General features: G+C 44.0%; 1 long non-coding RNA gene and 1 pseudogene across 1 annotated transcript; both read right to left on the bottom strand.

The window, feature by feature from the left end:
- The window catches only part of LOC131755466 (RNA/RNP complex-1-interacting phosphatase-like), a 572,095-nt pseudogene that overhangs the window by 388,547 nt on the left and 161,123 nt on the right, over positions 1 to 22,425 (bottom strand).
- LOC136794080 (uncharacterized) lies at positions 227 to 20,820 on the bottom strand. The gene is made up of 2 exons (XR_010840375.1): positions 20,687 to 20,820; positions 227 to 751 (listed from the first exon to the last, which is right to left on the bottom strand). It is a non-coding gene; the product is annotated as an uncharacterized lncRNA (long non-coding RNA).

Genomic DNA, 22,425 nt, shown 5'->3' with positions numbered 1-22,425 from the left:
TTCTGTGCTTCTAACGAGCTCCTATGTGACGGTGACACTGAGAGCAAGGGTCCAGCTCCTGCCTTCCTCCCTTTCCGGAATAGCAGGACGTCTGCTCCCCCGGGAGGAGAAAACATCGGCAACGTGACCACTAGTAACCAGTTTCCTTCGCAGGCAAGGGACCTTTACCACTGCTCCCAACCATTTTGTCTGAGGCACAGCAAGCCAAAATACTGAGATGCTGAGGTTTGCAGCAAAGAGGAGCTTTATTCACGAGGCAGCCAAGTGAGGAAGTGACGTGAGAATAGGTCTCAAATCCGCCTCCCCAAAGGCAAGGGGCTTGGGGTATCTCTGGGACAAAGAATAAAGAGGCAGGGCAGCATGAGGCATGGGGAGCATGAGGAAAGGTGATTGGAAAAAGGTGTGCTCATCATCGTTCTGAGCTGGCGTAACTAGGCAACAGGGCTCAGCACATTCTCTGGCTGGAGTTTTCGGCCCTCTGATGGCAGGAGGTCAAAAGGCACTTGCCCAGGGGGAAGATCGGTGGTCCTCTCCAGTCTTAACAGGCTCAGCCTAACTAGGCAGAGCTGATTCCAAGTTCCTGGACAATACTGGGGCAAACATCTTCTTGCTTATGCTACATGCTACTTGGAGGACGTGCAAGTGTTCAAGCTCCTTTGATGAGTGAAGACAGGATTTGACTAATCATGACACATGGTTTCACCTCCAGACGAGCAGAAGAGAGCTGTAGGCTGAGTCTGGCTCCTGGCACCTGGAATTGGAGGCAGATGGTTTAAAAACGGGCTCTCCCACCCTCTGTGTGATCTCAGCTAGATAGACTATTGAACCTTCCTGTGCCTGTTTCTCCACCAGCAGCATGGGGACACTCGGAGTCCCTCTCTTGGGGGCTGTTCAGTGAGATATAGATGCATGCACAGGCACATGGGAGACACCCAGTGTGTGTTACCTCCGTGCTTATTTTTATTAGGAGACCAGTATTGTTAGAAGATTTCTGGTTTGGACAGCAAATTAGATAGGTGGTCATTACTATAGTGTATGCAACAGCAATTCACATTACCACTTGCAAAAAGGTAGTTGGTTGTCCAATGCAGATTATAAACATCCATTTACCATGAGCTACTGAACAGATACTTTACACAGTAACTCCTTCAAGTACTATTTCAAATCAATTCTCTTTGTTTTCTTAAGCAATTGTTAACCCCCAATTTTGTGAATAGTACCAAGTAAGTCACTTGAAAATCATCTAGAGCAATCTATTTCACTTAGCAAGCCTAAAGCTGTAGTTCAACAATTTTATTTCCTGTTCTATGACAAAAATTACTCTGAACAGCTATCCCCTGGATAAGTAATCAGCTCAAGCTACTTTGACTGACTAAATCTGATTTACTGAGTTAATAAGCCAGTTGATGTAGAATAGGTCTAATGCATATTTCTCATCCATTCTGCATTAAACTGTTTCCCATGCCTCAAATGTCTTTTGTCCCATTCGTGCATATCCAAATTCCTACTTCTGTGCTGTAGGGCTTGGCTCAACTACACCTGCCTTTAGTTAAACTTTTCTTACCTGCACAACTGGAGATAATTTTAGTCTCCTCATGACTCCCACGGGGCTAGCTCTGTCGTGACACTTGACTACTTGGTGGCATATTTTATTTTAAAAAGCCTTCCGTTATTCCGTGCACATCAAACAGTAAATGCTTTCTGTTAGCAAACGTGCATAACCATTTTCTGAACTCTTCTGCTCCTGGCAAGATTCATGAACACACCAGGCAAATAAAGTGAAAGAGGAGACAGTACATAGTGTTGTATTCAATTGGGTCTTGATACCTAAGTGTGACTCTTAACCAAGGATTATGCAGTAGTTAAGGACACAGATTAAAGTTGTTTAGAGTGTGTCCTAAAGTCTCACTGGCAGAATTTAAATCTCTACTCTGGCAGTTGTAGACCTAAGACAAATTCTTCCTTAAACTTCATTTCCTGCATCTGAGAAAGATAATAGTATCTCCCTTGTAGTAGACTGAATAATACCATTGAACTAAATACCGTTGAGGCTAAATCTTCTCTAGTTTCTAGGATCACTCACTTTCTCATTTCTCCCTTCTCCTTTTAGTTCAGAGTCTTTTCAATTTAGTCCCTTCCCTAACCACAACTTATAAGAAGGGGACACCGCAAAGTGATGAAAGTCTAGACGGTCTGGTTTTAATCCTGGGTTTTTGCCACCAACTTACTGTGTGGCATTAAGCAAGCTATTCAGCCTGTCTGGGCCTCAGTTTCCCCCAAAAAAGGTGAATATTATGAATAGTACCTACCTATAAGGTTGCCATTATGAGGCAAGTGAGTTAATATTTGCTAAGCACTTAGAATAGTACTTGTTACAGTCTAAGCACTACAGTTGTGCTCGTTAATAATAATCAATGAAGTTGCAAGTGTATAACTTACTCAACTTTCTGTCATAACTTTGAAGTGTTGGTCTATCTGTTGTCCGGTGTTGCAGGTAAATGAGTCGAGGCATGGGCTGAGGCATTGCTACCACTGGGTGGTGTGTTCTCATATCTTGGAACAGCGGTGTGAAATGGGTAGTGGTTCTCCTTGGAGACGGGGCAGACTGGCAAATGACAGCCTGGGAAGGAGGTGTGGTGCCCATAGCTTTGCTGTCAGAGGTGCTGCCTGCTGAGGCACCGGTGCCGGCCTAAGCCATAAATGGGATGCTGGGGAAAACAGGAGTGGAATGGAAAATAAAAGCCTGGGAAGGAGGTGTGGTGTCCATAGGTTCGGGGTCACAGGCGCTGCCTGCTGAGGCATCGGTGCCCGCCGAAGCCGTAAATGGGGTGCTGGGGAAAACAGGAGCGGAATGGAAAATAAAAGCCTGGGAAGGCGGTGTGGTGTCCATAGGTTCGGGGTCAGAGGTGCTGCCTGCTGAGGCATCGGTGCCCGCCAAAGCCGTAAATGGGGTGCTGGGGAAAACAGGAGTGGAATGGAAAATAAAAGCCTGGGAAGGAGGTGTGGTGTCCATAGGTTCGGGGTCAGAGGTGCTGCCTGCTGAGGCATTGGTGCCCGCCAAAGCCATAAATGGGGTGCTGGGGAAAACAGGAGCGGAATGGAAAATAAAAGCCTGGGAAGGAGGTGTGGTGTCCATAGGTTCGGGGTCAGAGGTGCTGCCTGCTGAGGCATCGGTGCCCGCCAAAGCCGTAAATGGGGTGCTGGGGAAAACAGGAGCGGAATGGAAAATAATAGCCTGGGAAGGAGGTGTGGTGTCCATCGCTTCCATATCAGAGCTGCTGCCTGCCTGATCTGAGAGCAGAGAGTAAAAGTGGAAGAGCTTCTCCCTAGCTTCTAACTCTTCTCAAGATCCAGCACGCACTGGACACTGGAAGGCTCAGCCTGGCTCTGTGACATGTCCATTGTACGCATCACAGAGAAAGGGTGGGCGGGGCAGGGGGTGAGGCGGGGGTGGGGGAGCACATGCAAACCCAGCCCCTGGAGAAACCCGGGCCCAAGGGCAAAGGGCGGGTCCCCTTCTGGACTTTCTAGCGGCTGGGACTTCTCGCTGTGGGTGGCAGGTGTTTAGCACCGGACGGGCCACCGTGCAGAGACTTTTGGGGACTGTGGAAGCCTTCTCGTCCAGAGCTCACCCTGCCTGGGCACCAGATCTGCAGGCCCCTCAGCCCTGCGTATGTATCGGCCAGCCGTTCCCCACCACGGGGCCAGAGAGTAGAGCCTGCTCAGAGCTGAGGGCAGGAGGCACCCAGAGTTGCCAGGGTGTGGCCAGCCTCCTCCGGAGACCTCCCCAGCTTCTCTGCGAGGCCTGGAGACTGGAGCACCTCCTCCAGGGCTGCTCAGCTGCCAGCATCACCATGAGCCAGGCGGTGAAGGTTTCTGAGCAGGGGATGCAGAGCCTGACCTGACTGGATGCAGCACCCCACGATGTCCCTTCCTGGCAGATAGGTTCTTTCTTCACTTCTTTTTTGAAATTTGGTAAAACAACTTTTAAACCTTCGACTGTTCTTCAGGGTATACAGATGGTAGTGGCTTAGCCGGGATTCGAACCAAGCCTGTGTGATTCCAGAGCTCGTGCTCTGGACTGTGGTGCCTCCTTATCATATATGCTTCATGTGTTACTTGTTTTCCTTTTTTTCTTGTAGTCCTTATGGTACTTAGCCCTAAGTGCCATACCTGTAAGGAACAGCTACACTGCCCTGTAGGAGGTCTTCTTTTGTTCAATGCATGACTTGGTTATCCATCACAGTGGGTTCTAATCTCAGAAGATACAGGTCAGGGACCACCAGTTGTGAGCATAGCACCATTCCACATTTCTAAGTGAGGATTGAAGCTAGGATTTTCCCTTTGTCTAGTTTGAAGGATCCAGATATGTAAAGATTATATTCTAGATAAATCATGGGCTATCCTGAAAGAAATTCACCAGTGAATTTTTCCGTTTGGATTAGAAACCAGTTTCTCTGGCCTTCCTGGAGTATATCCAGTAAGGCATCTCGTTCATGTCTAGAAAGCAAATATATCATTTATTGCAACTTGAGCGTCGAGCTATGAAAGTTTAAAGTACGATCAACACAATTTGGTCATTGTGAGTCTGCCAGCTGGGTCCACCCTTGACTACACATATGTAACTCTAGAAATTCTTATGCCCAAGAGAGGAGACGTACTCTTGGGTGTCTAGGACAAGGGAAACGTGTTGTTATTCAGGAGCTGGAAGCTTCAGCATGACAGGAAAGAATTGAACAATCCTGGTCTACACAGCACTTTACCTTGTTTAAAACTCATTTCTTTGCCTTGCTTCACTGGGGTGTTTTCTGCCTCCTGGGGCTGACATTGTGTGTTATATATCACACATGTGACATGTAGAAGTTTCAGAACCCAGAATCATATAGATGAGCAAAAATGTATTTATATATTTTTGTTTAAAATCTATTTAAAGTAACACTGGGCATAATTCATATATTCCAAAATTAGTGTGACCCTCTGTTGATGAGATTCTTTTTATGGTATGTCACAGCAAATTTGGACTTCCATCCCCAATAAACTGTAGGGTTGGAGGCCACAAAAGCTTTTGCTCAGACCTAAATTCTGTCTGAAAAGAAAGGGTAAATATTCTAAGCCCTTTCTAAGCTCCCCAAGAGCAGAAATGATTTACAGCTGTGGCATTGAACCATCATTCCTTGATCTCATTTGGGAAGAGTTCAGTAAGAAACAGTGTCTTGATTTTTGTTTGTTTTGTTTGTTCCCTGTTTTCTTGTCTTGCTTACCAACAATGCATTGTAATTCACGAGTTAGTATGGCAGCAGGCTGAGTGTTGCCTGGAGCTCATTAAATGAACTTTTTTTCCTAAAATGACTTTTTTCTCCTTGTTTTCAGCCCCTCTTCTTTCCTCTGCCCTTTACTATAACCAGAGCTCAGCAAAAGCTGACTGGCTTTGTGCAGACCTTACTTAGGGTAGTCTTTTCTTCATTATTTTATTCATGGCTCCTCCATTTCACTGTTTGCCTTCTCGAAGTGTGTTGACATCTTTCTGTGGTTGATGACTTCCAAAGTGTCTTGGCTTTTATTGGTTGATTAATTTTGCTATTTCTACAGTTTTATTTTAATATGGTTTCAGGAGGAACAGAAAGTAAAGATGTTTCCTAGCCTGCCATCTGGATCTGAAAATCCCTGTTGATTTTAGAATCCAATGTTCCCATGGGAAAAACCCAACCTGGGCATTAATAGATGTAACACTCCAGATTTCAGCTTTTCTTGAGCAATCACTAAGGATTTACTATGTGGTTGTTTCTAATGGGAAAGTAATAACTATCTCATGGCATTGATTTGAGGATTAAATTAGATAATGAACATGAAATAAACCTTTGTAAGGTTTAAAAATGTATAAAAGTGTTTTTGTTATTATTTGATTTGTTGCTATTTCAACTTTACGTGACAGTTGTTTATGACCTTGCTTATGTGAGGAAATGCCTTCTGGTTTATTGTTTTGAAAGCCAGAATATATTTTTCAAAAGCTCAATGGAAATGGCATCATTTGTGAAGGTTAATGTTGAAGGCATAAATGTTTCTTGACACCTATCACTTTACAATGTTTTCAGGCACTAATTGACTCATGTATTCCTCTTCCAAATTTTGTTGAGCGCCTCCTACCAGCCACATGCTTTACATCAGGTGTTGGAAAGCATTTTCTGGATTTTAAATATCTTAGGCTTTGTGAGCCATATACAGTTTCTGTAACTTCTCATCCTCTTTCTTCTTCAACAAGCTTTCTAAGCGTGAGAACCATTATTAGCTCACAGTCCCACAGATCCAGGCTGAGCGCCTGATGTGATTTGTGGCCATTATGTGCGGATCCCTGCTCTGCGTCCTCACTGAGGAGGAAGCGCATTTTTGAGTAATCACTTCTTTGATTCAACTATTGGTCTTCTGGGGCTGGTCCTTATTCTCCTACAGTCTCTAATCAACATGGCATCCAGAGAGATCCTGTTAAAACATAAGTCAGTTCATGTCACTCACATCTCTTCAATGGCTTCTTCACAGAAAAAGCAAAGTCCTCAAGGTGCCTCCACAGCCCTAGAAATCTGGACCTCTGTTTCCTCTCTGACTATTTCCTTCTCCCACTTTGCTCGCTGTGTTTTCCACACTCTGACATCCTTTCTGCTGCTTGGATCCTCCAAGCCCACCCTTTCCTCATTGCCTTTCCGTCTGCCTGTTCCCTCTGCTTGGACCCTTCACTTCCCAGGTGCATGCGCTCCTTGCCCCCTCTCACAACCTGAAGTTCCCGCTTACATTTTATCTTCCCCAGAAAGCCCTCATGGATCACTTCGTTTCAGATCGCAGCCTCCTCCTACCAGCTAACAATCTCCATCTCCCTTCCCTGCTTGCTGTTTTTCTCCAGCACTTCCCTGATATACTAGTTATTCTATCCATTTATTTCATTTCTATTTACATATGTATACTTATGATTTTTATATTGGCTTCTTGACTTTTGTCTCCCCCCTCAGCTCGAGAGAGTTTATTCATCTGTGTTCATCACTGCTGTGTTTCCTGAACATGCCTATGAAACATAGTGAAGAATGGTGCCTGCAATTTGGGAAGGGATCAATCAGTTTTCTTGGCTGAATGAAGAAATATGTTCATAAATTAATGAACACATTTCCGGGGTTTCTAAATTGAGGACTAATGGGAAGAGGAAGGCAACGGGTTGGGACAGGTAGTGCAAGAAGTAGTATTTGGAGCACTCTGATAGCTCTCCTAATAGATACGATTTTGTTCATGTAAGTAGTTTTAATGAGAGACCTGGGAACTAGGGACACACAGCTTCAAGAGTTTTAGAATGCATTCTGTAGAGGTCTTTTTAAATGTGTACAAATATCATTGAAAATATATGCACGCATATACACCTCTGTTACTTTATTTAGTGTTTTACAAGAGCCCCTCAGTGAAGGGGTAGTAGCAACTATCAGTATCCTTCCTTTATGATGAGCTTAATTTATTCAAAGTTACATTATAATTTATTTGTAACTGAAACTAGACTTAGTTATTGAGTAGACCCTCCCTAGAAACCTATGACATTAATAAAACCAACAAAATTTGTTCAGTTTCCAATTATGGAAACTGACTCAATTATGGGCCATCCTTTTTTTTTTTTTTTTTTTTTGCGGTACGCGGGCCTCTCACTGTTGTGGCCTCTCCCACTGCGGAGCACAGGCTCCGGATGCGCAGCCTCAGCGGCCACAGCCCACGGGCCCAGCCGCTCCGCGGCATGTGGGATCCTCCGGGACCGGGGCACAAACCCGCGTCCCCTGCATCGGCAGGCGGACTCGCAACCACTGCGCCACCAGGGAAGCCCATGGGCCATCCATTTTAATGAAGGGAAGAAGTGATTTAACAACTACAGAGCAAACAGAATATTAAGTGTTTTCCTCCATTACTATTAGTAATGGATAAAGTGGGCTCCAACGCCTTCAAGGTAGCTTGAAGACCATCATCTTTGAGTCACGGGCAGGGGTATGTTCAGCCAGGATGTCTTTCTCTGTCACTGAGAAAACTTTCCATGATATATAATGATACGTAGTGAAACAGATACGGGGCATTTGGGTAATTAGGAAACCATTAGCATATTTTTTCGGAAGCCTTGACTACAAACTGAAGACAGTGGATTTGGACACTTTCGGCTCTGAAGAAGTTGTTTGGATATTCATCTTTATGCTGAATGAAATACGTTTATTTCATCTCTGCAGCTTCCCATATACCATTTTGCAACCTCTGTTTTGTGTTTGAAAAGACTTTTAGAAATTAAAAATCTAGTTTAAAAGTAAGTGACAACTTAAGTGATATATAGAATATTTTGTTGACTTACACGAGCATGCAGGATTAAATATGACACAGTTCAAATGTTAATTTTTATTTGAATGTGCATATTGGGGTGGAGTCTTCAAGGTGCCAGAAAACAAGAATTCACCCATCCTGTTTGGAACTCCAGCACACACACCCCTTCGGTTACCAGTTCTGTTCATGCCACAGAATCATCTTCAGAAAATGTACTGTTTTCTATGTACCTGGTCTGTATATCTCAATTAGTTGGAAGAATTTCCCAGATACCTCTTAATATGTAGTGCTCCAATTCCAATCTTGCCAAGTCCTGTACCAGGGACATAGCCCATAGGAGTTTTATTTCTCTTGATTTCTCTGGCTTGTTCAGAACCCAATGAAAGAACAATGGAATGGGATCAAAGAGATCAGGGTTCTTGTCCCAGATTTACCGTAAAATAATTGTGTCCCCTTGGGAAAATTATAGTTATTCTAGACCCCTTTCCTTTTCTTTACTTTGACAGAGCTGCACTAGATGACCCCAAATAACATAGCACTCTTTCAGTAGTAGCTTAGATGTTATTGGTATTGTGAAACAAATGAAGACAATGACACATGAAACTGTGCAACATCTCTGTAACTGTTTTTTTAGAGTTGCTTCCATTTTACAGATGATGACTGAGCACAGAAGTAGATGTTTGGAACCAGAGGTTCCAAAGTAAATGGAGCTAAACGACAAGTTTCCTTCTTTCCTGAAGCTGACTTAGCCAAAACATAGGCTGCTGAATATTAAGCTGTAAAGCATATTATCAGTACATTTAAAAGAAGCTGTTCTTCTAGGATTTCCAGTGAATAGCAAGAGGTTTTGAAATTCTTCAAAGATCATCTAATTTTGTGAGATTTCCAGCTCTATTTTCCTGTCAAGCAAGTTGCATTAGTGCCAGGTAATCATGTGAGCTTCTGGATGCTTCTCTGAACCTCTTGAATTTTTCTTCTTGCTATCTGAAATTCATGCCAGATAAGCCTTTTGCTAGAGCGTATGTACAGACTTGTGTATTTTTATATAGGAAAGCGATGCATTGAGCCAGGACGGGGGTTAAGCCCTCATTCTCAGAGTGGTATTGAGCTCCTGGTGAAATATAATCATCATTTCCTCAGAATCGAAAAGCAGTTATCTCTAGTTTTTAATCCCATTAACTATTTATACATTTACGTATGATACGTGTATTTATTGTACCTACTAGGTGTGTTGTCTTTGGGAAGTACAAAGCTCTTTGAGACATAGGTTGTGCATTTTTTTTGTTTTCCCACAAATACTGTGACCTTTTGAGCAGGAAGGTCTATATTTTACTAACATCTAGAAGCAGAAGTTAACACCGTGTCTAAGATGTAGTCAATGAATATGAAATAGATAAATGAACATATTTTTAAGGAAGGGCCAGGACATGAACAAATAGAAACATTTCATTTTCCGTCACAAAGCAACCACAGACATACAAATGATACAGACAACAAGTGCTATGTCATTCAAAGAAGGCATAGAATAGATACAGCAAGGATCTCCTCTATGGCACAGCGAACTCTACTCAATATTTGGTAACAACTTAGAAGGGAAAAGAATGTGTAAAGGGAATCACTGTGCTGTACACCTGAAAGTAACCCAACATTGTAAATCAACCATACTTCAATTAAAAAACAACCAACAGACAACCACAACAACAAAAAACCAAAGAGGTCATAGAAGTTCTTATGAGATTCCATTAGAGAGCCAAATGAGGACAGGAGAGAACAGCTTTTGAATCAATTCAGAGGAGAAGTCACAGAGAAACTTGTCTTTGACCTGAACTTGAATTTCCATTAAGATTGCAGCACAGGGATATTACAGATGAAGGTAATCACATAAACCTACTGTACTGAAACTTGCAGAGGTTATGAGTGTTGTTCAAGATCCCAAAGCAAGTGCATTGTGGAATCAGCATTTTAAGTGAGGCCTAATGAACTAAAAACAAACAAACAAAAAATCAAGCCCTTCCTGTGATACCATGTTGCCTTTGAAGGCGTTTTATTTGGTGGCTTGGTAGAAAGTGGTTCTGGTGTTTCTGGCAGGAGTGACTAGTTCTGTCCCCCCATGGCCCCCCACCCCGCGAGTTGATCCTCAAAGTTTCCTTTAGAATGGACTTGCTAAAATGCAGACACACAAGTATTCATGATGCCTGTGTCCAATCATTTCTCCTGCCATTGCCTACTTCACTTCTGGATTCTATGAACAATTCACTGCCTTCCTTTATCCTTTTCCCTCCTCCAAGAATTCCTTTCTCCCTATGGGGCACCTGGGAAACGCACTTCATTTTTCAAAACTCAATGTACGTGTTATGTCTTCTGTGCAGTCTTCTTTTTAGTGTTGTGACCGCACGCTCCTTTTTGCTACCCTTGCACTCCTGCATGCCTGATTGTTGCACTCGCTACACTGTATTGTATTTGTATGTTTACATAACTCTGTTTTCCCCTGGGCAACGTTCCTTGGGGCCAGGGACTACCTTTTTTCATCTATTGATGTTGCCTTAGCGTGTTACTTGTTGTGAAGTAGTTAGTTATAAAAATGAGATTTGATTAAATTGAAAATTGTTATATACATATTAGTTATTATTTACAGATAAAACAGGAAAAAATGTTAATGTTGGTGCTGAAAGTTCACTACTAGTAAATGGTGGTGGTACTTGACTTCACTTATATTATTTTCCCCACTATTATAGCTTTCTACCTGATATCTCTTCTTTATTTCCACCTGTGTTTCTTTATTAATAAACCAAGAAAAACAGGTATGAGGGTAGGGCTAGGCCATACGTGGCTGGAGTAGTACAGAAATTGTGTGGGGTTTTGGTGAGAAAATCCTGAAGCATACAGGTCTGCATCTTCCCTTTGAGGCATGCGGAGAGGTCTGCTTCTAAAGAGTTTTATTAGCAACTACTCAAGATGCTTTTGCACAAGGCTCCTGATTAGCTGTGGGTATACGAAGAGTGAATCAGAGTTAGCGTAGTTTCTGATTTCTTTTACATTGTCCATGTGGATGATCACTTTTTACTGCTGGCGGTGGTGGTGGTGGGGAGTGAGGGAATGTTCCTTTCCTGCTCCTGATGTTTCAGTCCTGTCAAGAGAGCTGCTAGGGTCATCTCAGCCCTGCTTCTTTACTGACTCTGCCCCAGGATGATCAAGTGACTTATATAGAAAGCTTGAAAAGAATTCAGTGAGCATGCTTGCCTTGACTAATTCTGTCCTCTCCCTTGAGAGTGTGAGTGAGTGTCTTCTGTTTCTCTCATTCTGTGTGTTACTAGTTAGTAAGTCTGCCCAATTCTGGGGTTCAGTTATGTGATCATTTCATTCAAACTGGATTCTCAAGCCAGGGTTATCAGCAGTAAAAGGAATATCCAGCCCTCCCTCTTTTCTCTTATTTCCTAATTTATTCCAAACCAAATGGAATTAAGGCATTGTACTTGCTGGAAGGTCATTAGAAGACCCTAACATTTGGTGCATTACCTGGGAGCACTGAGAAATAAAAAGAAAGGAGCAGACATTTTGGAGAGGAAAGTGTCCATGTGGAAAATATTTTGGTACTGCTAAGGAAGGTAGTCTAGTGCCCTGGTCTTTAATGTATGGTGGGATGTTGAGACCTCTGACTGTTTGAAAATATTTAGGGTTGTGCAGTAAACTGCTGAAGCCTAGAAAAGGTTTAATGCCTGCTGTATAAGTGTCCCGTGCTTGCTGGGAGACTAATAAACTTGGAGGCTTAACACAATAGAAATTTGCTATCTCGCAGTTGTAGAGGCCAGATGTGTGATATCAAGGTGTCAGCAAGGCTGCTCTCCCTACAGATGCTCTAGGGGAGATTCTGTCGCGTGCCTCTCTCAGCTTCTGGTGGTTGCCAGCTTCCTCGGCTTGAGGCTACCTCACTCAGTGTTTGTCTCTGTCCTCACATCCCCCGTTCTGTGTCTGTATGTTCTCTTCTGTCTGTCTCACGTGTCCCTCTGCCCTGCTTGTATAATGAGGACAATTGTCAGTCTGTTTGGGACCCATCCAGGTAATATAGGATGGAAATCCCATCTCAAGGTCCTTAATAACATTTGCAAAACCTTTATTTTCAAATGAGGTAACAGTCAAGGATTAGGACATGGATATATTCTTTGGGGGGCCACCATCCAACCCACTACACCAGCCATACGATACTTTGATTTTGGCTGATGGCTGCAGCTTATGGCGTGGGAGAGTGGCTGTTTCTTTCAAGCCACTTAAGTAAAGGTCTGACAGAAAAGGGCGTTAGGGAGTTGCAGGTGACCAAGCGATACGTGGAGCGGAATGAATAAGGCACCTGGAGGGTCTTTAGTATACAGAGCCTTTACCTGGCACTTGACTTGAGAGTGTGCAGGAGTTCACAGGGTAGGAAAGTCTCAGGCAGCCGTCCACCTTGCCTTACTCTTCAGGTACAGTTTTTCCCAAGCAGGCTTGACTGAGACAAAGACTCAATTGTAAGGGAAACGTTTCCTAGAACTTGTCGGCATTGACACATACGGTCTACCGTAGGCTCAAGTGACTCCCTTTACATGTGGACCCAAGCTGACACTGGATTTTCTCCAATTATGTTGGAGAAAGCAAGGTTCTCTTAAAGGCAGCCGCCTTTGGTCTATGCAGGTCCGTAGCAGGAGGCAGTGAAAATGGCCATGGCGGCATACGGCTGTCAAATCTACGCATCAGAACTGGAGGTGTAATGTCACTCGACTGAACCCATAATCAGTTCAGTACTGCAGTGTGAACCACAGGGTCATCACAGAGGAAGGATAACTCAAGAGTCCATGTGTGACAGATGCTCAGGGCTGTGCCTGCACGTGGCAAATTCATAGTGACAAACCAACGTCAGGCTAAAAGATTCCTCCTGGTTCGAAGTTCACAGGTCAGAAATTGCAGTTAAATGGCATAAATGAATGAACATCCTAGTGAGGCTAAAACCAAAGAGACTTTATCTTTGTCCCAAATGCCATTGAGTTTCTTCTATGTTCTTTGGTCAAATTCTGTACTGGATTCTGGGAACAAAAATGTGCCTAGTTTCACTCTTCTAGGAGTGGGGGATTGGATTTCTTTTGATATTGTTTTTAAATTTTGGGGATAGTGCTGTAAAATCAGATTGTATCTTAGTAACTCTTTAGACTCTTTAAAAGCACGGTTCATGAGAGACTTGATAAACTGATAAAACAGCCAAGGCCCTGCGAGACCCACACCTGTGTCAGTGACGGAAGTGCAAGCTACAGATACTGAAGGAGCCCTCAGTCCCATTCAGGCAATGAAAGCCCTGTCACTGAGCATGAACAAAATGTACATTTGGGAGGATGGTTTATGGACATTTAGGACTTTGGATTTTCAACCCACAGTAACAAGGACACTTGATTTCAAGCTTGGGCTTTAATACTTCGGGACCTTAATTCATAAGAGCGTTTAATGTGAGCCCTTTTAATTTCTCTGTGAAGAATTTGATACTGGCAAAGGTGTACTTTTAAATTTGCAACATTTCTATGATTTCTGAATTGTACTACTGGATGCTTTTATGTATTTAATCTTAGTTTGTCATTTAACCTCATCAGATGTCTCTGGTTAGCTGTGATGTGGATGGCTGGTAGAACAAAAAGTTGTTTCTGCTCATTGGATATGAGTAGCCTTGGAGTTAATTTAAATTAAAGCAACTTCTCACCCATATCAGAGACTTTTCGGATGAAGCTCGAAGTCGTCCACCAGCAGTTCCAGGAGGCCACTCAAGTGAGTAGCCCCATAAAAGTGTGAGCAGGACTGTCCTGGTAAAGGTCTGTTTTTCCTGAAGGGAGAGCCATATTCTGTTAATTACAGGCTTAAAGGCATCGTTGAGTGGGTTAAGAGATTGAAAAAAACAGGGGACCACTAGTGACAATTTCCCTTCTCGTTCCTAATGGTACCACCATGTGAAGGGAATTTGATTAGTATAACTTTTAACCTCCCTGCTCTTATAGTCACTGACACTGGCTAGGTGAGGTGACTGACTTGACGGGCAAAGTTGGGAAGAATAACTGGCCATGCTTTGCTAAGCTCTTCTTTCCTTCATCTTGGGAGTGAGTCTGGTGGTAGAGAGACAAAAGTTCTCTGCTCCACTGTGGACACGCCCCTCTCACATGGGTTTGCCTGGAACCACCTTGCTGCAACAAAGTGGGTAAGTCTGGATAATTCTAGCATTCAGTTGACAGACTCACTTGGCTATGTCGTGAAGCCCCATTTTCCAACACGGGCTCTAACAGTCAGAAGTGACATAATGTGTGGGCTCCAGTGCAAAATGAAAATAGAGTGCCTCTTGTTGAAACTGCAAAGAAAAAGTGTTGTTGAAAGTATTTGCACTGGGGTACATAGTGTCCTCCCCACATTCATGTTCACCTGGAACCTGTGAATGTGCCCAAGTAAATTCTTTTTTCAGATACAATCGAGATAAGATGACATCATACTAGATGAGGGTGAGCCCTAAATGGGTTCTGTGGGTTGTTGTGTCTTCCCTTTTTCATATATGTCATCTTTTTCAGCAGAAGTGTTTGGCTAATATTGGGAAGTAAAACGAGTAAGCAAGGATATGATCAGATTCCTTGGACATTCTTGTTTCTTAAAACACAACTACTTTCTTTCTGTTAGAAGTAAGTTCAGATTCAAATGGAAAGCATGGCCTCCAGAGCTGTTAACACCTTGACTTAGTCTTGGATGTGACCAGTAGCACAGAATTCTGGTGGAACTCAGTAAGACTCCAAATGGCTATCAGATAAGCATGTCATGGAAAGCACACCGTAAGCAGGGTGAAAACTAGATGTGAATAGGGCAGCAGGAATTGTGGTAGACACACACATATTGCACATGTCTCCTCTGCTCATGGGTATATTTTATTGTCCCGTAAACTTTACTTACAAAACGTAAGTTCAAAGATAAAATCATTAAGAATGTCAAGACAGCAATAGCAGAGCATGAAACCAAGCAAGCATGGGGCCCTTTCTGAGCATGGTTCATCCTGGACTTGGTAAACTGGTAAAACAGCCAAGGCTGTGAGATACCCACAGCATGTCAGTGACAGGAGTCCATGCTACAGATATTGAAGGAGCCCTCAATGCCACTCAGGCCCTGCAAGCCCTGTCATTGAGAATGACAGAGCTTTAAATATAAATTTAAATTTAAATATCAATTTAGGAGGATAATCTATGGACACTTAGGACTTTGGATTTTTAACCCACAATAACAAGAAAACTTCATTTCAAAAGGAAGTGTGAGGTCTTCAAGTTTGCTTTGGTTATTGAGGGTCCTTCGTGGTTACATATCAATTTTGGAGTAGTTTCTTCTATTTCTGCAAAACTAGGGGATTTTGATAGGCATTGCATTAAATCTGTAGATAGCTTTGTGTAAAATGGACATTTTAACAATAGTTCATGAACATGGATGTCTCTCCATTTCTTTATGTCTTCCTTAATTTCTGTCAATAATGCTGTAGTTTTCAGTGTACAAGTCTTTCATGTGTTTGGTTAAGCTTATCCCTAAGTATTTTATTCTTTTTGATGGTTTTGTAATGGAATTGTACTCCTAATTTCTTTTCTGGATTGTTCATTGTTAATGTACAGAAATGCAAGTGATGCGTGTATGTTGCTTTCATATTCTGCAAACAAACTTTGCTAAGTTGGTTTATTCTAATAGATTTTTGTTCTAATAAATATTTTGTGAAATATTTAGCATTTTCTACATCTTTTTCAATAGTTTCCCTTTCAACCTAAGTGTATCCTTAAATCTAGGGGACATTTTGACCCTCATCTTAGGCTTTCATCTTATTTCTCAACTTATTCAGAGTCTTAGTTAGTTAGTGTTCTCCTTATTGTTTGCCACTTTGGAGAATCCAACAAAATGTTCTACTCAAGGTGAGACCTCTTTTCTCTTCCACCTCTGAACCTGAATATCACTTATTACTTACTTCATTCTCTTAGAACTTAGCATTCCAAGTTTAACTGGTGATCTTTCTTAAAGGAGGTCCATATGCTCACCGAATTCAAGACCTCTGGTGAGTTGTGTCAAGTGTGTAGGAATCATATTAACTTATTGGCTGTTAGCCCCCCTGGAAACATTTCTAAAGTGGCATTTGTGCTTGATATTCAGGTTTATTGGACACCGCATTAAAGAGTTTAACAGAGTAAGAGTAGGCTGGTCTTTCCTAAAGCAGAGTTTATCCAAAGGTGACCTTGTAGCCACCTGCATCAGGCTCATCCTCGTTGAGTCATGGAGTGCCCTCAGCCCCCCTAAAGTGTAAACTGCTTATAGACAAGAATTATGTTTTATAGCTCTTGTTCCCCTTCCCTATACCTAAACATGCCTGGAATAGAAGATGTCTCTACGAACAGGTGTTGCTTTATTTTAAACTACATTAAGTACATACATATGTTCATTTCCCTCTGGGAAAGGAGGCCACATTCCACAGGATTCAAATATCAAGCCTTTAAACTTCCTTGAACCCACAGATATATAGGTATTTGCATAACTATCCTCCCTCGATACAACTCTAAGATGATCATATCAAAGTATGGTCATAAATTGGTTTTTTTTGTTTGTTTTTTGTGGTACACAGGCCTCTCACTGTTGTGGCCTCTCCCATTGCGCGGAGTACAGGCTCCGGATGCACAGGCTCAGCGGCCATGGCTCACGGGCCCAGCCGCTCCACGGCATGTGGGATCTTCCCAGACTGGGGCACAACCCCGTGTCCCCTGCATTGGCAGGCAGATTCTCAACCACTGCGCCACCAGGGAAGCCCATAAATTGTTTTTAATTGCAAACAGATAATAAGCAAACTGAAAGGAACTTCTTCCACCAAAGTAAAGGCCAAAGTTCAAAAAGTCAAATTAATATGGGATTTGTTACTATTCTAAATTCTAAAGAACACTGACAAGAAATATCACAGTGCTGGTTGCTATTATCATCTTTTCATTTTCCATTGCAGTTGTTTATATTATCTTCATGGGATTTCACTGAAGTTATCAAGGTTTCTTAAGAGTCAAATTAAAAATCAAAATCCCTTGAAACGCCAATACAAAGAAAAATGAGTCAGAACGTGAAAAAATGTTTTAGAAAAGCTGTCAACATATATTCTGTGCTCATTTCTCTTTTTGAGAGGAGTTCCATCTTATTCACAACCACATGTACAATAGACTGAATAAAACACAACCCCATCACTCAATGGTGATTAAAAAAATGGAAAGACAAGCTGGTTCCAGAAAATTCCACTATTTTTTCCTAGTATCTTGTTCATCTGGCCAGAGAGCATTTTGAAATATTCTCTAAATTTTTGTATTTTATTTTACAATAATTTGCTTATTTATCTCAATGTAAATATTAAAAACACATGAGAAATATTTGAACATTTGGCATTTGACTCTTCCTATCTATTTCCTTAATGTTTCCTTTGTGTCCTATGATCATCTCTTGGGATAGACAGGACATACCACTCTCATACTCCCCAGACTCAACAGCGCCATACACATGCAAAATACCTCGTGGGGGTGTGTTAACATACACTTGGTTGAGGCAGGCAGGCTATAGAAGACATCGTGTCTACACCTCAATATTTTCAGTGTTTTTGGAAAGTAACCCTAGTTTGAGTGCAAGTTCCATCGATTTATCAAATGCATTTCAGGTATACCTAGGTATGTCCAGTAAAATGGTAAGGCTATATTACTGGGAGACTATTTACATGAGCAAGTGAAAAGAAATCAGTGAAAGAATATATTATAACCAAGAGTCAGATATAAGAAGTCAATCAAATAGAACGTAGATCCCAGAAACATATCCACACATATAAGAACAATTGATTTTTCAACAGAGCTGCAAAGCCAATTTTGAGGAGAAAGGATAGTCTTCTTGAGGAATGCTGCTGGAAGCATGTAGGACATGGATATTGTGTCTAGATAGCCATACGCAAAAGTATGAACTTTGATCCCTACTTCACACCATTTCTAAGCTCTTCCACTACTGAAAAATAACCAATTTCTAAGATGCACAAGGGGGCTTCCCTGGTGGCGCAGTGGTTGAGAATCCGCCTGCCGATGCAGGAGACACGGGTTCGTGCCCTGGTCCGGGAAGATCCCACATGCCGCGGAGCAACTAAGCCCGTGAGCCATGGCCGCTGGGCCTGCGCGTCCGGAGCCTGTGCTCCGCAACGGGAGAGGCCACAACAGTGAGAGGCCCGCATACCGCAAAAAAAAAAAAAAAAAAGATGCACAAGGGTTGTTAAACATACACTTAGCACAGACCCCAGTCCCACTCCTGAGTATTTTCTCAAGTGAGGTAAAACCCAAGTTCACATGGAAACCTGCCCTGGGATGTTTACAGCAGCTTGATTCCTGATCCCCTCAAAACTGGAAACATCCCACAAGTCCTGCCACCCGCAGGCGAATGGACAAACAGAAAATGGAATACAACACAGCCAGAAAAGTGAGTGGCGTCTCATACCTGCAACAACAGGGATGATGGACTTCCCTGGTGGTCCAGTGGCTAAGACTCTGCGCTCCCAATGCAGGGGGCCCGGGGTCCATCCCTGCTCAGGGAACTAGATCCCACACACCGCAATCAAAAGATACTGCACACGGCAATGAAGATCCCATGTGCCTCAACTAAGACCCGGCACAGCCAAGTAAATAACTAAATAAATAAATATTTAAAACAACAACAACAACAACAAACCAACCAGGCATGAATCTCGCATAGGTTTTGCTGAGCCAAAGCAGCCAGAATCAAAAAGCTACGTGCTGTTGTTCCCTTTACCCGACTTTCTGGAAAAGCCAAAACCTTAGGGACAGAGAGGAGATTAGCGGCCAAGAGGCTAGAGGCAAGCTGGCGCCAAAGGGCAGCAAATGGGATGACAGGATTGCTCTGCCACCTGACGACGATCATCTGTCAAAACTGCTACAACTGTGAACAAGTGAACTATGCTTCACGGCTACGAAGGATAAACAAATGATTACATTTTGAAAAATGCGCCGGCCAGCCAACCCATACATGACAAGTGCAGTAAGAGGGGCGGGGAGGCGAGGCGAGTGGATCAGCTGGAGTTCTGAAGGTTCTCCCCACTTTCAGTTTCCCTCCCCTGGGATGTCTCCGCGCCCTGCCCACTGCTCAGGCCGCTCACCCGGGCCACCCAGAGTTACCCAACCGGAACAGCCAGAGCCCAGGCTCAGCCGCGCCTCCGGGCACAGGAAGAGCAAAATAGAACGCGCCAGTGCTCAGTGGCGGGCTGGAAACCCTCGGACCTCAGATAAGTGCGGAGAACCCGGGCCCGGAGTCAACATCGGCTCCCAGGCGGTCCCAGCGTCCCGACCCCGCCCACGGCTGCGACACAGTTTCCACAAACTAACACACACGGAGCCCGCGCGAGGGGCGGGTCGCGCGGGCTTCCCCGCCGGGTCCCCTGGAGGCCGGTCCCCTGCAGGCCAAGCGCACCAAAGGGCGCCACAAAGGCGCCGGCCCAAGGCGCCCGCTGCGCTTTCCCTCCCGAAGGTGGGCTGCGGGGCCCAAGCGTAAACCCTGAGACAAGAACACGCGCACCACGCCGCCACCAGGGACGAGAGGCCGGTGCCCACCTGGCCGGACACCCTGCATTTCTGGAATCACCGGACGCCTGTGTAAATTTCCGTTTGGCATGTCATTTTCCAAAGGCCACTCAAGATCACAGGGACAAAATGCCTAACTAAAACAAAACAAAAACACAAAAAACTGGAGAGAGGGAGGAAAGCGTGTCCTCAAAAAAAATTTTTTTTTTAAATATAAGCAGAAAAATAGGGTTGTATTTTTTTTTAACATCTTTATTGGAGTATAATTGTTTTACAATACTGTGTTAGTTTTTCCTTTACAACAAACTGAATCAGTTATACATATACATATGTTCCCATATCTCTTCCTCCTCAAAAATTAAAAAAAAAAACAACTAAGCACGTTGACAGCGCCAAGAATAAACTACCAGGAAAAACAAAGCCTACATGTCAGATCATAAAGTACAGAAGGGTCACCCCGCCGGCAGTCCAGGACCAGGGTCCCCAGGCCTGCAGAGCCAACCGGAGCCAGGCTCGGGCGGCCCTCGCAAGCGGGGGGTCCCCGCGGCCGAGTCCGCGCCCCCGGCCGGCGCCGGCTCCCCTCTGCCCACCCTGCACGCGGGGGCTGGAAGCGGCCGCGGAGAACCACGGCGGGCAGGAAGGGGGGCTCCAAAGAGGGTCTGGTGACTCGACTCGCTCCGTTTCTCGGTGGGCTCAGCGCGTGCCCTGGGGGAAGAGGGGCGGGGGTCCCGGAGGAGGGGACGGGCGGCACTTACGTACACCGGCAGTGGTCACGGGCAGACGGCGGGCTCGGTCCCCACGGGCGACTACAGCCTCAGCTCCAGCTTCTCTACCATGTCTTCGCGCGCGGCTCCCGTACCGTGCTAGTCTGGCGGTAGGAAGAGGGCCGCGGCGCCGCCGGCGGAGGCGGGGCAGAAGGGCGGGCGGGGGGGCGGGAGGCTGAGGGGAGGGGGCCTGGCCTGGGCCTTAGCCGCCGCCGCCGCCGCCGCGCTCCAATCCGGCCCCCGGCTCCCTCTTTGTGGTCACAGGCCCGGGGCCTCCAGTGCTGCCGCGAACTCGGGCCGGCGTGAGGCGAGCACAATGAGCCGAGGGCCTGGATGAACCACTCGCGGCGCGCGCGCCCCGCCCCGTGGACTCGCCCGCTCTCACGCACGCACGCACGTCTTCGGCTGCCCCCGGCCACCCCCACCGGCCCGAGACCCCTCGGGGCCTGGAGTGGCGGGTTCGACTCCCGTCTTTGATGTACCGTGACTCCCCCTCCCCGGCCACAAAATAAGACTATAATTCCTCATTAAATATGACAGCCGGAATCCCGGCGTCTGTTCACAAAAATGCCGTGTATTTAGCCTGTGCTACGCACCAGACCCTGGACGCTCAGTACTGGCAAAAAAGGAAATGCCCTGCCCTCATGGCACTGCCATTTTAATTGGAATAGTAGTGACAATGGTCAAGGGAGAAAATAAAGTGTCATCATCAGCACGGCGATGGTTAATCTCATGTGCGCACTGCGTGGGGCCCCGGCAAACACAAACATTATTCCAGATGTGGCCAGGAAGGTATTTTTCAGAAGAGATTCACACTGAAATTGGTCCTCTTTGCGAAAAGGAGATTGTCAATGTCTCGGCGTGGGTGGGCCTCGTGCATCAATTGAAGGACGGGAGAGAAAAATGAGGTTCCATAGGAAGAGGTTGCTGTTCCTCCAGTGGGCTTGGGACATCAGCTCTTCCCTGTGTCTCCAGCCCAGAGTCCTGCCCTGACTTGCCTGCCTCAAGGTCACATGAGTCCACTCCTTAAAACAAAATTATATATGTAAAAATACTGAATATATACAAGCCTATTAATCTGTATATGTGTATACATGTTATATATATGTATACACATGTTTATATGTGCATGCGTTTGTAGTATATGTGTAAGTACTATATACAGTATACATACAAGCCTATATATTTGTGTGTATATATTGTATACATGTATGTATGTGTATATATATATAGTATACATCTTATAAATGTGAACATGCTGTATATATACACACACCCATATATTGATATATGGGTGTGTGAATATATACAGTATATGTACACTGTATATATGTATGTATACAGTGTATATTTATATATAGGTGTGTCTATATGTTGTATACCTGTATGTGCATATGTCGTATAGGTATTATATGTATATATTATGTACTATATATATACACACTTGCGTATGTATTTATATGTGTATGTACAGGCGCATATTTCCATATAGGTGTGTATGTGTGGGTATATATTGTATATATGTATGTGTATATATCTTATATATGTATGTATATATAAGATGAATATATATACAGTACATGTACATTTTTATATGCTTTTATATGTAGATGTGAATGTGTGTCTATATGTATGTACATGCATGTATTGTGTATATTATATGTGTATATATGTATAGTGTATGTATATACACACCTAAATAACTTTGTATGTGTATATGTGTATGATAT

Source organism: Kogia breviceps, chromosome 4 (assembly GCF_026419965.1).
Source record: "Kogia breviceps isolate mKogBre1 chromosome 4, mKogBre1 haplotype 1, whole genome shotgun sequence".
NCBI lineage: Eukaryota > Metazoa > Chordata > Mammalia > Artiodactyla > Physeteridae > Kogia > Kogia breviceps.
The sequence above is the reverse complement of the archived record's forward strand: the minus strand, read 5'-3'. Positions and strand labels throughout refer to the sequence as shown.